Genomic DNA, 14,677 nt, shown 5'->3' on the forward strand with positions numbered 1-14,677 from the left:
AGTTGCACAGGCAGAGCTGATAGTGTGCAGATCAAAACCAGTGGACTTGTTTGACCAGGGAACCTAGGCAAAGATTGGCTTGAGTCAAGACCACAAACAAAAAAAGAGCCTTACCAGTCTTAGAGGTGGTTCTCCTGCTGCACCTGGGCAGGGAAACTGATTCATAGCCTCACTCATTGCTGAATACAGCCTTCAGCCTGCCTGATCAGGGAACCAAACCAGAATACACAGAAAGCTATGTAGCCCGTCCAAGAGGGCAGCTTCCAGTGACACTTGAACGGAGAACACAGCCCCTGGCTTCCCCTATCTGCTGAACAAAATCAGTGGCCTTGCTGGGCCAGGGAATTCAGGTCATACTCTTGCCTGATCTGGGCACTCAAACAAGCTATGCAGGCCCTGGGTCTCGTTCTGCTGCCTCACCAGGGCTGAGAAGTTAACTCATATTCCCACCTACTCCCGAGTATAGTACTCATTCCCAGCCATCTAGTAAACCTGACCAGAGAATCAAGGCCACCATTCTTTAGCCTTGCTGGGGCAGAGAAACAAGGAACAATCTCATCTAAATGGTCTCAGGCCAGCAGTACATCCCCCACGACCTGACATCAGAGCCTGGGCATTAACCTTGTCCCAAAATAGACCCTGATAGCAGGCCTCAAGGATGCTACCAGTAGACATGTCTGAATACTCAGAGTAAGCTGACTGCTGAAGAACTGTGTCTGCCCAAGCGAATCTGCAAAGTCTGAAAAAGGAGACCACTTACTCACATTAACAAATACCAACATAGGGACTCAAGGATCACTCACACTCAAAATCAGGTAAATAGGACACCATTTAGCTAACCCTAAAAACGGAGCTCTATGAAGTGTCAGTCAAGGAATTCAGAATAATCTTCTTAAAGGAGTTTAGTCGACTACGAGAACACACAGACACACAACTTTACAGAATTTGGAAAACAATACATGAACAAAATGAGAACTTCAACAAAGACATAGAAATCACCTTTGAACAAAAAACAACCCTAGAAAGTCTACAGCTGAAAAATACAATGAAAAAAACCAAAGAATTCAGTAGAGAGCTTCAAAAATGGACTCAACTCACAGTAAGTGCAGAGGAAGATGGTACTCCATATGAGGCCGCTTTGTAATCATTGCTCAGATTTTCTTTGGAGGACCTTTGAGATAGCAGAAATTACCAAGGCATGCCCTTAAAGTCACTACAGTCTGCACAGAAACATCCACTCAGTTTTTGGGCAGGGAGGGATAATGGAGTTTGTATGCTCTCTGTCATGGGTCAAACAGAAACTGTCTTTACAACTGGGATGGTGTTTTTTGTTTTTTTTTTTTTCCAACTTTTTTTTTTTTTTTTTAATTTTATTTTTGGGACAGAGAGAGACAGAGCATGAACGGGGGAGAGGCAGAGAGAGAGGGAGACACAGAATCGGAAACAGGCTCCAGGCTCTGAGCCATCAGCCCAGAGCCCGACGCGGGGCTCGAACTCACGGACCGCGAGATCGTGACCTGGCTGAAGTTGGACGCTTAACCGACTGCGCCACCCAGGCGCCCCGGGATGCTGCTTTTTAAAGGCAGATTTAAAGACTTCTTTAATTTGTGGTTTCAACCTGATTGTGGCTCTTTCTCTCTCTGTATTCTTGTAAGTTTATATATCCAAAATCTAGACTTGTATTTTCCAGCTTTGATTTCTTTAAAAGATGATCCTGTGGCCAAGAATAACTAACAATGGTTAGATATGCTCTACTTTCTGAAATAACTAAAAAAAGCAGATAAAATACATGAAATGACTCTCTCCAAGATACTGGACATCAGGCAAAGGAGAACAGTCATCCATGAGTCCCACTACTGTCCCAAACCTACTGCCTTAAGAGAGTTTTCAAGCCAGCCACAGGGGGGAAAAATGAATAGGAGCTCAGTGGACTCTTTTGAGTTGAGGAGATTGAGCTGACAGTTTAGGGAGGTCAAAGCAGGTATAATCCATAAGGCAGAGTCCCAGAAGGAGAAATCTACAAAGAGAAGATAATGAAAAATCCCAGAGGAATTACCTCTACTACTCAGTAGAGTACTGATTAACACATCCAGGTAAGAAAACTACCCAAAGGTCAAGATAAAATAGGATGTTAGGGGACTAATAGGCCTATCTATTCCCAACAACCAGAGTGGAGCATCTTACAATTAACAGAAAATGGGGAAGAATACTCAGGAAGGTAGCTGGAAATAAAGCAGTAGACTGCTCATTGTTCTGGACCATTGAACAAATCATTAAATCAAGACCTGAAAGGATCAAATTGTTTCTAGGTAACTTACCAGCATCCTTGAACAAAACTCAAAATTTATAGCAGATAAAACTATTCAGCAACCAGAAAAGTAAATGCACCATTCAAATATACTTGACCGTTGACATTTGAAGAAGAAGGAAGATAGAACCAATAATGAGGAGGGGCCCCTGGGTGGCTCAGTCGGTTAAGCGTCCGACTTTGGCTCAGGTCACGATCTCACTGTCCATGAGTTCGAGCCCTGCGTCGGACTCTGTGCTGACTGCTCAGAGCCTGGAGCCTGTTTCAGATTCTGTGTCTCCCTCTCTCTCTGACCCTCTCCCGTTCATGCTCTCTCTCTGTCTCAAAAATAAATAAAGGTTAAAAAAATTAAAAAAAAAAGAACCAATAATGAGGATAGAAACCAGTCATTTGAAACTGACCCAGACTGATACAGATGTCAGAATTAGCAGAGAAGGGCATTAAAACTGTTATTATAACTATATTCCATAAGTTCAAAAAGTTAAATACACAAATGGAAGGTATAAAAAAGACCTAAATCCAACTTTTAGGAATGAATACTACAGTATCTGAGATGGAAAATCCACCAGCTAAGCTTAATAGCAGATTAGACAATGCAGAAGAAAACTATTAGTGAATGTGAGGCCTAGCAAAAGATATCCAAAAGGAAACACTGAGAGAAAGCAAGTACAGGGAAAAAAGCATCAGTGAGCTGTGAGATAACTTCAGCTGGGCTAATACATGGATAATGAGAATCCACAAAGGGTTGGGGAGGACACAAAACCACTTAAAGAAATAATAGCTGAATACTGTCTAAGCATCATAAAAACTATAAATACACAGATCCAAGAATCTGAACATACTCAATCACTAGAAACATGAAAAAATTATACGAAGGAACATCATAATCAGACTACTAAAATAATGATGAAGAGCACATTTTAAAAGCAGCCAAAGACATACCACCTACTAAGAAAAAAAAGAGGTGGTGGGGCGAGAAGATAATAAGATATTTCTTGCCGAAAATGGTGCAAGCAATAAGATGATTGATATTTATACCTGGCACAACTCCTTTTTTAAAAAAAGGTGAAATAAAGATGTGTTCACATATACAAAAGCTGGAATGATTTATTACCAGCAGATCTGCACTATAAGAATTTAAGGACAGTCTTTGGGCAGAAGGTAAGTAATACCAGATAGATTTCTGGATCTACATGAAAGAAGAAAGAGCGCCATAAATGGTTACTAAATGGGCACATACATAGACTTCTTTTTATTTAAATCTCTTTAAGAGATGACTGAACATTTAAATAATAATAACAATTTATTGTGAGGTTTATGGCATTTGTGAAAATAAAATGACCGCAGCAATAACATAAAGGCCAGGAGGGGAAATATGGAAGTACATTCGCCTAAGATTCTTGCACTGTGTATGCAGTGGCGTAACATCACTAGAAGGTAGATTTGATAAACAGTGGTAAGTGGAATTATAAAAAAAAAAAAAAAATACTCGCTTAATACAAAAGATGGAAGAAAAAGAAGGAAGAAAGGGACAGGCCAAAAACTAATAGCAACCTAATAGACTCAAACCTAGCTTTTTCAATAATCACATTGAATGTTAATGGTCAAGGGGCATCTGGGTGGCTCAGTCGGTTAAGCATCCGACTTCGGCTCAGGTCACGATCTCACAGTTCATGGGTTTGAGCCCCACATCGGGCTCTGCGCTGACAGCTCAGAGCCTGGAGCCTGCTTCAGATTCTGTGTCTCCCTCTGTCTCTGTCCCTATCCCACTCATGCTCTGTCTCTCTCTCTCTCAAACATGAATCAACACTGAAAATTTTTTTTTTTAAATAAATGTTAATGGTCAAAACACATTAATTAAAAGGCAGAGATCGTCAGACTTGATTTTTTAAAAATCCTCAACTATATGTTGCCTACAAGGAAAGCACTTTAAATATGGAGATACTAATATATTAAAATAAAGGGGTGGAGAAAGATATGCTGTTTGAACAATAGTCAGAAGGAAGTTGGAGTAGCTTTATTAATATCAGCTATAATAGATTTCAGAGCAAGATCTATCACTAGAATAAGATAGTCATTTCATATTAATAAAGAGGTGAGTTCATCAAGAGGACATAATAATCGCACAAGTTTCCACACCTGAGGGCAGCTCCAAAGCACATGATGCGAACTGATATAGAGAAATAGACAAATTCACATCTAGAACAAGCAGACAGAATACAGCAAGGATACAGTAGCCTTGACCAACACGATCAACAAACTTTACCTGATTAACGTTTATAGAATACTCCACCCAGCAACAGCACAGTCTTCTTAAGACCACACATATATGATGCTTCTTGTAATACTGTCATTACTTCTTGTTATACTGTCATTAATCTTGAACAGATTATTTAACCTCACTGTGCTTTAATTTCTCTATTGGAAAGGGGGATAACAATAACACATACCACACAGAGTTATTTTCAGGAGTGAAAATACCTAAATACACATGAAGCATTTAGAACATTGCTTAGTGCAGTGCAAGCTCTTGATATGGTAGCCATCATTAGCAGTGTTGCAGCTATAATAAATGCCCTCGCTTTCGCAGGATGTTTCCTGGTGATGGCCGAGCCTGAAAAATGTTAGAATTATGATCATCACAAGGTCAGGGTTTTCTTGTTCTCCTCTGAGTAAAAACAGTCCCCCCAAAGTCCAAGGGGACAACTCTTTACAGAGAACTTCCTGCAACTTCCTCCATTAGAAAAACAAAGTGGCTGAGAAAAGCGGGTCTGGTGAGCCTGCAGGGTTTCTAGGGGAGGGAGGAGCACAGGGGCGAGGCGAGACAACAGCAGGAAGGCTTGACCTAGAGCAGCCAGTGAACTCTGGGGCTGACACAGGTCTGGGAGGCGTGAGATCCTCCCTGGGCTTGAGAGGCGGGCACTGACTCTTCCAAAGCTGCTGCTCAGACCTCCTCTCCTCCCACCCTCAGCACTGGGCAAAGGGGAGAGAATATTTGGAGGCAGACATGGGGGTACATGGTGGAAGGCGTTCCTCACTTCTGCTCTACTTACGGGTGTAACAAACTTAGGGCCACCCATTCACAAAAGACCTGCTCCTGCAAGAAAAAGCCCCAAGCACTGAACTTTGTTGAAAGTCTTGCCCCCAGGATGCTGCCAGTGTTTCTCATCATTTATAGACTGGGGTGAAATGCAAGAGTTATGGCAGATTAGTGTCCTTCACCCAGCTGAGATTGCCCCAAACGCCCGTCAGAGACCATACGTCTACAAAGCCGCGGGGACCCATAAAATGACCACGACAGGGGAAAAGAATTACCTGAGGGACACCCCTTATAAAGTATCGCTTTCTATTTCTTTAAAACGTGGTAGTCAATTTCTAAAATCTATCAGTCAGCATGGGGCCCTGGTACAGAGCCCTCACTGAGCACGTTGAGAGAGGCAGAGAGAATGGCGGACGATCGCTTTGTTTACCGTGATTCTGAGTGACAGAGGACTCTACTGTGAAAACCAGTGTAATCCTGTGAAAACAATATTCAGAGCTCTAGTGTTCAGAAAACACTGGGGCAGACTTTTCAGGATATCCAAGACTTGATCACAAATGAAGGAGCAGGTGAATACCAAAAAAGCAAAAAGCACTGATGCATTTCCCAAACAAGAACATCGTTTATTTGCTGATCCAAACTTGAAGGAAAATTATGTAAAAAAGGAGCTGGAAGGAGAACAAAGTGCTGTCTGCCTACATGAACAAGTCTGTTGAGTGTGTTGTAAAATGACTGTGGATTGCCTGATTACCTGTTTGGGTTCTTGACATTTTTCACCTTGGATTATTGAGCTCTAGTGGTAACTGGTGCTGTTTCTCCCTGTCTGGGTATTAAACATTCTCCTATCACTCTCCTGAAAAACACAACAATCACGGAGAGAGCTAAGAAAATAAGGCGTGTTAACATAATGGACACAATCTGAACTGGGGCGGACACCTCCTCTCCCAGCGCTCTCGCTGGCCCGCTGTCCATGCTTCCTCCATACCCTGTCTCCTCACAGAAGGGAGGGGCCCAGCCATAAAGGCAGTGGCAGTTTTTTTTATTGTTGCAAGTGCCTCGGTGGTTGCACTTCTCAGGCTGACAGTCAAACTCAAAGACTGAGCTAGGCATACAAGTACCGTTCATACATATTTGGCCCACGCCACACGGGGTACCGTCATTTACTACACCTATGTCGGGTATTCCCATGGGCATCATGGATTTCTGGTAGCCTGTCCCCCAGCAAATGACGCTTTCATCTTGCAGGTAAGTAGAGATACTAGTAGTATGATCTAGCAGATCAGGGACGATTTCGACATTTATACACACATTGCACTTTGTGCAATGCCACACACTGCATTTTGCGCGGTACAAGTTTTATAGGCATTGACTCCCACAATCCCACAGTTCCCATACTGGTCACCCATCATATTAACTACTTCATAGCACTGATTGGGAGCCTCCTTGGCACCAGGTCCAAAAATGCTTTGGCACTGACTGTGTCTGGAATGGCACCCCTTCCCTGTAACATTGGGACTCACGCTTGCAAGGGCTTCCATCCTGCTTCTATGTGTCTTCTGGGCAGTAAGCGGAGATGCCACTGCAGTACTCCAGAAGGTCACAATCATTTTCGTTCTTCCGACAAGTGTACCCAAGTGGACGAAACTGGCAATCAGGACAGCAAAGTCCGGCGCTACAGCTGGCACCAGATGTGAGTTTACAATCTGATTTGCAACACCTGTCATTCCTGCAGTCCTCTATTGAACCCCAATCACATTCTTCATCCTCTTCCACAATTCTGTTCCTGCATCTGGTAATCACATAACCCAGTCCCGGGGTATTAGACAGTCGCCGTTTGAATGTATGTAACTATGATAATTGATGTAACTACAATTACTAAACCCGTCAATCCCAGTGCCCAGGATACAAGTTTTCTTAGCCTTACAACGACAGTCTTTTGTATCATGTTGCATTCCAATACCATGGCCCAGTTCATGCGCAGACCATCGGCTGGCTTCAAGGATATTTAGATTCCTAAAACTACAGACTGATCCACTAGAGTTCGTTGAACATGCACCTCCGATACAGGCCCACCCAAGAGAATGAATAAAAGCAGATGTGACAAACAAATGTGTCCAATCTGCTGGAATTTGAGGAGAGACGTGTATTCTAAGATATTTTGAAAACACTTCTAGAATTTGGCTTGTGTTCATTTGGCAAATATTTATTCTATCTCCACTGGTCCATATTTCGATACCTTTTAGATGTACCCTCACACTGACATCCCTAAACAAGGCATCCATAATCCCAGCCCAAAGAATGGCATCCTGTACAATTTGAGTAGCATTGGATTGCAAAAAAATATATCTACTGTGATCAAAGACCATGACTGTTTCCACATACCTCTGATGGGACTAGGATTCAGCAAAGTCCCTAAGCCTAGCCATATTCTCACCCTCGGCCATCTGTTTTTCTAGTTCGTCATTAGTTAAGCCACAGGCCTGATTCTGAAATGTATTCTCTTTCTTCAGGAGATACATGACATGTTCAAAACTGGAAGAGGCTTTGAGGGGCTGGATTTGGTGACGTTCGTCATAAATTTTCAGTATGCCTCAGAGACCCCCAGTGCGCGTACTGAAAGTAGCTTCGGAATCCTGATTTCCTTCGATCAAGCCTATATAGTAGCAATCCCTGGGTATGTAAGGGTGATCCTCCAGGAGCTTCCCCTGTTCCGTGAAGGAGAAAACCTTCAGATTTCGGGGCAACAGAAGCCTCCGGGGCCACAAGTGGAGGACGTACTTCTTGCCTTTAACCTGCAGGAGGTAGGACACTTGCTTCACCGGGCCTTGCTGCCCTCCCCGGAAGCTCAGCTGCTTGGGAATGATGATTTCATACGACTCAAATCCCCACTCAGGGTGAAAAATTAAATCCTCGCCAAGAGCCTCAGCCAGGAGCCCCACGAGGACTAACACCGGGAGCCAGCAGCCTGGGGAGCGTAAGGTCCTCGCTGACCTCATAGCAGCCCCAGGGAGTCAGCCCCGACGGCCGGCCTGCGAGTCAGGTTCCAGGGGCGGCCGCTAGGGGCGTGAGAGCTCACAGCGCGGAGCTCCCGGGGCAGGAGCAGGCGCGGCGGGATCTCCGGTTTCCCGGGCTCGTTCGGGTCTGTTGACATTCCCAGAGAGTCTCCAGTTAGGTTTTCCGGGCGGTGCCGCCGTTGGGCGCGCCCGGGAGGACGGAGGGAAAGGTGCGCGAGGAGAAAACTGGGAAAGAGGGACGACCGGCACGAGGGGTGGGGAAGGGCCGAGCACAGCTTGGGGAAAGGAGAAGGAATAGAGAAATAGGAACAAAAGAGATCTTGTTAAAGGGTCACTACGTCCTGCGCCATGTCGCCCGTTTCCAGACGCCCTAGGACACATCTGGTATTTTCCATCGGAGGGAATCTGATGTTTTCTAGGCCACTGTGCGCGCCTCACAGGCCATTCCCAGTTACCGCTGCGTTCGCTTGCGCTGCAGGAGAACCTCAGGGTAGGGTCTGATCCCCGCCCCCAAGCGGGGCACCCAGCGCCGGGCTGCAGGCCAGAAAAAGTTTCCAGGTGGCTCTTTTTGTCGTGTGTCCTTGGGACCCGGGGACTAGAGGGATTGGGGGTGGGGGGTGGGGAGAGGTGTGCGGGAGTGGGAGAATCTAGGAAGAGAAAAACACTTGGGAGAGCAGATCCCCCAGAGTTCTCCGAGAAAGGCAAATAGGTGGTTATGTTTGTAGTATGCGTGCAGGGGGAGGGAGGAGACCAAAAAGGGCCACGGATGGAGAGGATCCCGGAACGACTGACGATACCAAATTTTGATGAGGGCGTAGAATGGTAACTCTGCAGAAATCATTTAATAGGCTAAACAACGTTAGAAAGCTGGTTAGCAGTATCTCATATGGTTGAAAACATGCAGACCATATGATGGAGCAATTCCACTCCTAGATGGATACCCTACAGAAATGTGTGCATAAATTCACCAGGGTATTTGGAAGCAGCAATATTCCCCAAATTAGAAACAATTCAAATTTCCGTCAGGGGTAACCGCGGTAACGGACATGCACTGTTGGTAAAATAAATCAAGGAAATAATTACCAGAGCTGTGACGACGACCGTCACCCTAAGACTAATGAACAGAAGGGGCTGTATTCAGGAGTGGATGAGGGAGGGGCCGGTGTGGTTCAGGTAGCTTCTAGAGTGCTAGCCTGTTGGTAGTGTATGTCTTGGCCACTGGGGTTTGCTGTACATATTTGTTAAACCATGCCTAAACATTTATGCTTATTTCTGTGTATATTTCACAATGAAAACAATGTTTTAATAATGTAGAAATTTGTGTCTACTTTCCGAGATGAAACAAACATGCTTTGGGATCCTTTTTTTTTTTTTTTTTTAAATGTTTTTTTTTTTTGGGGACAGAGAGAGACAGAGCATGAACGGGGGAGGGGCAGAGAGAGAGGGAGACACAGAATCGGAAACAGGCTCCAGGCTCCGAGCCATCAGCCCAGAGCCTGACGCGGGGCTCAAACTCACGGACCTCGAGATCGTGACCTGGCTGAAGTCGGACGCTTAACCGACTGCGCCACCCAGGCGCCCCCGGGATCCTTAATCTTTAAGCTGACAGATTAGCTTGGAGTCATAAAGATACTGTTGAAAGGATAGTGCCAGTAGATTAAATATGACCAATATATTTTTTTAACTTACATCATAAGATTTTATATCACTGATGTATTTTGTCCCTTCCTATGTTTTTTTGTTTTTGTTTTTGTTTTTTTTTTTAAGAATATCCCCAAGGTTTTGAGAGGGCCATCATTCATTCATAATGTCCCTTTTGGAAGAGAATTATTAAGAAAAAATTTTATAGATAAAGAGCTTCTGACTTGGCATTAGCATAAAATTAAGCACAACACAGAGCAATGTTTATTTCTCTACAAAAGTTACTTTTTGTATCAGTCTGGGTTCAGTCAGGAGAAAGAATCCATATCAGAGGTGAAGAGGGAAACGTAATATAGAGAATGATTAGTCTCAACAGGGAATTGGAGGAATAACAGATTTGCTGGTAAACTGCAAAGGGAATTCTAAAGAATATTGGAATTGTGGCTATAATTAATACGACAGACATGCAGAAATATAATGAGATATGGTCTAAAATAAAATATAACATGTATATTATACAATGTAGTATACGTACCAACCCTAGGGGTGAAACAGGCCACCCAGGAGGAGCTATCCTCCTCCTAGGGCTGAGATCAGATGTTGTCAGATGCCACAGCCTTGGACACTGAATGGCAGAGAAGTCAGTGTGGTGTCAGAGTGATCCACTCTGGTGGATCTTGCCAGAAATCCAACCTCTAATGTACCGGGGAAGCTGTTCACAGGAAGGTGTCTCACTCAGGCACTCTAGGGCACTTGGGGAAAGCTGTTCAAGAAAAGTCATCTCACTGGGCACTCGAATACACTCTGCTACAAAACCATCTGGGAACAGAGGCTGCCTGGCATTGCCACCGGCTGCTGGCTGCCGCTGGCTGCCATACACTGCAGATGCTGGGTGCTGGAGAAGCTGCCTGCACTTTAGGAACCTGGCACTTGGGAAGCTACTTACACTAAGGCTGGGGGTGGGGAGGGAAGAGAGGGTGACGCCAGAAGGAAGCCTGGAACCAGGAAGGAAAACCTCTTACTCCTCCTACAAGATCTCTCCAGCACCCTCTACTGATAAAGCTAAACAGTGCCAGCTGGCAAAGCAAATATACTTAGAGGACCAAGACCCATTTTGGCAGAGTTGGCAGTGAGGATGATTTCAGAGCTAAGAGGCGATGAACTGAAAATCAGCAAGTCTGCTCTAAGGAATCAGATCTGCCAGTCGGGAGAGGCAAGATTACAGAATTCTAGTCAGCATTTGCTTCGCTGTCACACAGGTGTCTGAGGCTGGGACAAGGAATGAGGGCTACCTCCTTACAGGGTGATTCTGAGGCACAGAGGGAATTGCTTGAGCCATTTTTTCTCTCCAGGGTTCTCTATGAGGTTAACAGAGGCCTCTAAATCCATAGTCCCCAACATCCCAGTTTTTCCTCAGCTGACTTGGCTTCATAGACTCCTGTATCCCACAGCCAGAATGCATCTGATTTCTTTTACCATTTGGTTGGAGCCAATAATCACTAACAGGAAATGATCGTTTGTTTGTTTGTTTGTTTGTTTTTAACAACTCTCTCGTCCTGTTTAATGGCAACAGGTTCTAATAGTTTATATTTCTTCTTGGACTGTTTATGAAATGGTCTATAAGTAATGACTTTCCAGTGTTCCTGGCCAGAACTAAGGACTTCCAGCCCAAGTTGAATAGAACATGTGAGAGCTGGCATCTGCGGTAGACCTAACCTCAAAGGTAACAGATCTGTAAATCCATCATTAAATGTGATAGCTGTAGGTTGTAGTAGATACCTTTTGTTAGTTTTAGGAAGTTCCTCTTGGTTTCTAATTTGATGTTATCTTTTATAATTTCTGTCATGAAGATTTGATTTTAGGGGCGCCTGGGTGGCTCAGTAGGTTGAGCATCCGACTTCGGCTCAGGTCATGATCTCGCAAGTCGGTGAGTTCAAGCCCCGCACCAGGCTCTGTGCTGACAGATAGGAGCCTGGAGCCTGCTTCAGATTCTGTGTCTCCCTCTCTCTCTGCCCCTCCCTTGCTCATGCTCTGTTTCTCTCTGTCTCTCAAAAATGAATAAATGTTAAAAAAAATTTTTTGTTTAAAGATTTAATTTGACCAAACACTTTATTTAGTCTATTGAAATGGTTGCACAAGTTGTCTTCTGGATGTGGTGACATCTATTAATTAAGGTTAACCATCCTTTCTTTCCTGAGGAAAAAAAATTCTTAGTCTTGATGGCTTTATATATTATTCACTGCTTGTTTCAGTTTGGTAATAGTTGATTTATAATTTTTGCACTTATGTTTATAGGTAAGACAGTTCTATAATTTTCCTTACTTGTATCATCTTTGTAGGGCTTTACTATCAAAGTAATAGATTCACAAAATGAGCTGAGGAGTATTTTATTTTTAATTCTCTGGAAGGTTTATGATAAGGACTATCTGTGCTTTTAAAGTTCAGTAGAAAAAAAAGGTTCAATACATATTACCCATTATAGAACCTAGGCCTCATTTTTCCCCAAATATATTAGAATAAATTTGTTTATAGTCCTGATTTTTAACCTGCCGTGTCTGCCCCAAATCCTTTATCTCCCTAGTACTGTTAATTGTGCTTTCTTTATATTCTTGATTCTTGCCAGAGAGTATTCTATGTCTTTCAGCAAAGCAGATTTCAGTTAATTTAATTATCTCTATTACTTTTTTTTTCCAGTTAGCTCATTAACTTTTGTTTGTCTTATTTCCTACCTTCTATTTCTTTAGATTTAGATTATGGTTCTTTGTCTAATTTCTTGAATAAAATGCTTAGATTATTGGTTCAGCCTTTCTGCTGTCCTATAAGTACTTAGGCTGAAGTTTCTCTATTTAAAGCTTTAGTTGCTTTCCGTAAGTTTTTTTAATTGGTATTTCAAAAGTAGTGGTACTATTTGATAAATATTTTTGTGCAGTTTCTAAATATCTTCTAACTTATATTTGTATTAATTTTTCATACACATAGGGCTGTTGGTTACAGTTTTATTTTCCTTCTTTTTTTAATTAAAAAAATCTTTTTTATTTGAGAACACAAGCAGCAGCGAGGGGCAGAGAGAGAGGAAGAGAGAATCCCAAGCAGGCTCCATGCTCAGCATGGAGCCCAACACAGGGCTTGATCCCACAACCCTTGGGTCATGACCTGAGTCAAAACCAAGGGTCAGACACTCAACCAGCTGAGCCACCCAGGAGCTCCTATTTTGTTTCTAGTTTGAAATTATTGTGTTCAGAGATAACTGTCTATATAATACTGATTCTTTGAAACTCTGAGACCTTGACATGGTTCACCTGTGTTTAAGTTTTGTGAATGTTCCGGATATTCTTAAAATAAATTCATGGACTCCCACTGTCACAGTCAGCGCTCTGTGTATAACAGGGTGTTAAAATGGGATTCCCTCTGTCTTGGAGAGACACAGGCCTCTGTTGATGTGTGTCAGTCTAAGGCCATCAGGGGCAAGCCTGGGAATCAACCAAAGATGGATTTATCACTGCTCTTTGCTGCGGGGAAACTGCACACAGGCGGGAAATGTGGGTGTGTCAGGAAGTGGGTGGGTTTACTATAGATTTGGACTTGTGTTAGGTGTTAGGACTTGTGTTAGGTGATACTGCGATGGGTTGAAAGAATTGAGTATCTTCGTGAATTTTGTCCCAGTTGCGGGCATGACCAGATAGAGTTATGATTTTTACCTAGCAGGTGGAAGAATAGAGCAGAGCTAAAACTGCAACTTATAAAGAGGCAGTGGTCATTCAAGTTTTCAGGAGTCCTGGATGTTTGGTAATATTTGCAGTTAGTAATTTTTAAAAGGTTATTGATGTGTGTGTGTGTGTGTGTGTGTGTGTTTGCTACTGTAGATGTGATCTTCTCTTCCATTTCATCCCTCAGTCGGTTTTGTTGGTAACAGAGGTTTTTCTTTTTTTAAAAAATTGTTTAATGTTTATTCTTTTTTGAGAGAGAGAGTGCGTGTGTGAGTTGGGGAGGGACAGAGAGAGATGGAGAGACAGAGTCCGAAGCAGGTTCCTACTGTCAGCACAGAGCCTGATGTGGGGCTCAAACCCACGAACCACAAGATCATGACCTGAGCCAAAGTCCGACGCTTAACTGACTGAGCCACCCAGGCGCCCCATAACAGAGGTTTTTCTATGAACTAAATTTACATCGTTTGACTTACTGAATTCCTAATGGTTTAGTTTTTCAGTAAGTTGTCTTATTAACCTCAGGTGTAGATAGCTTCTCTTCCTCCTTTCCAATTCTTATATGTAAAACCCCATAATAACCACAGATTCTGATATAACAGGATTGGTGATTGGTGTCCAGCCTCTGCCAGGTCCATGTTCTTAAACCTCTGGGAGTACAGAGAGAGTGGTTATGCGTGCATTTAGCTGACCCAAAGTTTCTGTAGTAGGCATATAAAGCAGAGGATGACTTGCAGTGATGTTCTTGCAAATCCCAGCCAGACTACAGAACCTAGAATCAACCTCAAACATACTTGTGCTGAGGCAGACAAGTGCCACCAGATGGTGCCAAATGGCAGCCAGGACCCTGACAGAGATGGCTTATCCAGCTAGCCAATAGCTGGTTCACCTCACTCACATAGTGAGGTTTGCAACTATGCAATCCCACATTTTATACAATTGCATTGAAAATATACTTCCTTCGTGGGTT

The sequence above is a fragment of the Herpailurus yagouaroundi genome, unplaced genomic scaffold (genome assembly GCF_014898765.1).
Source record: "Herpailurus yagouaroundi ecotype Mexico unplaced genomic scaffold, PumYag 77, whole genome shotgun sequence".
NCBI lineage: Eukaryota > Metazoa > Chordata > Mammalia > Carnivora > Felidae > Herpailurus > Herpailurus yagouaroundi.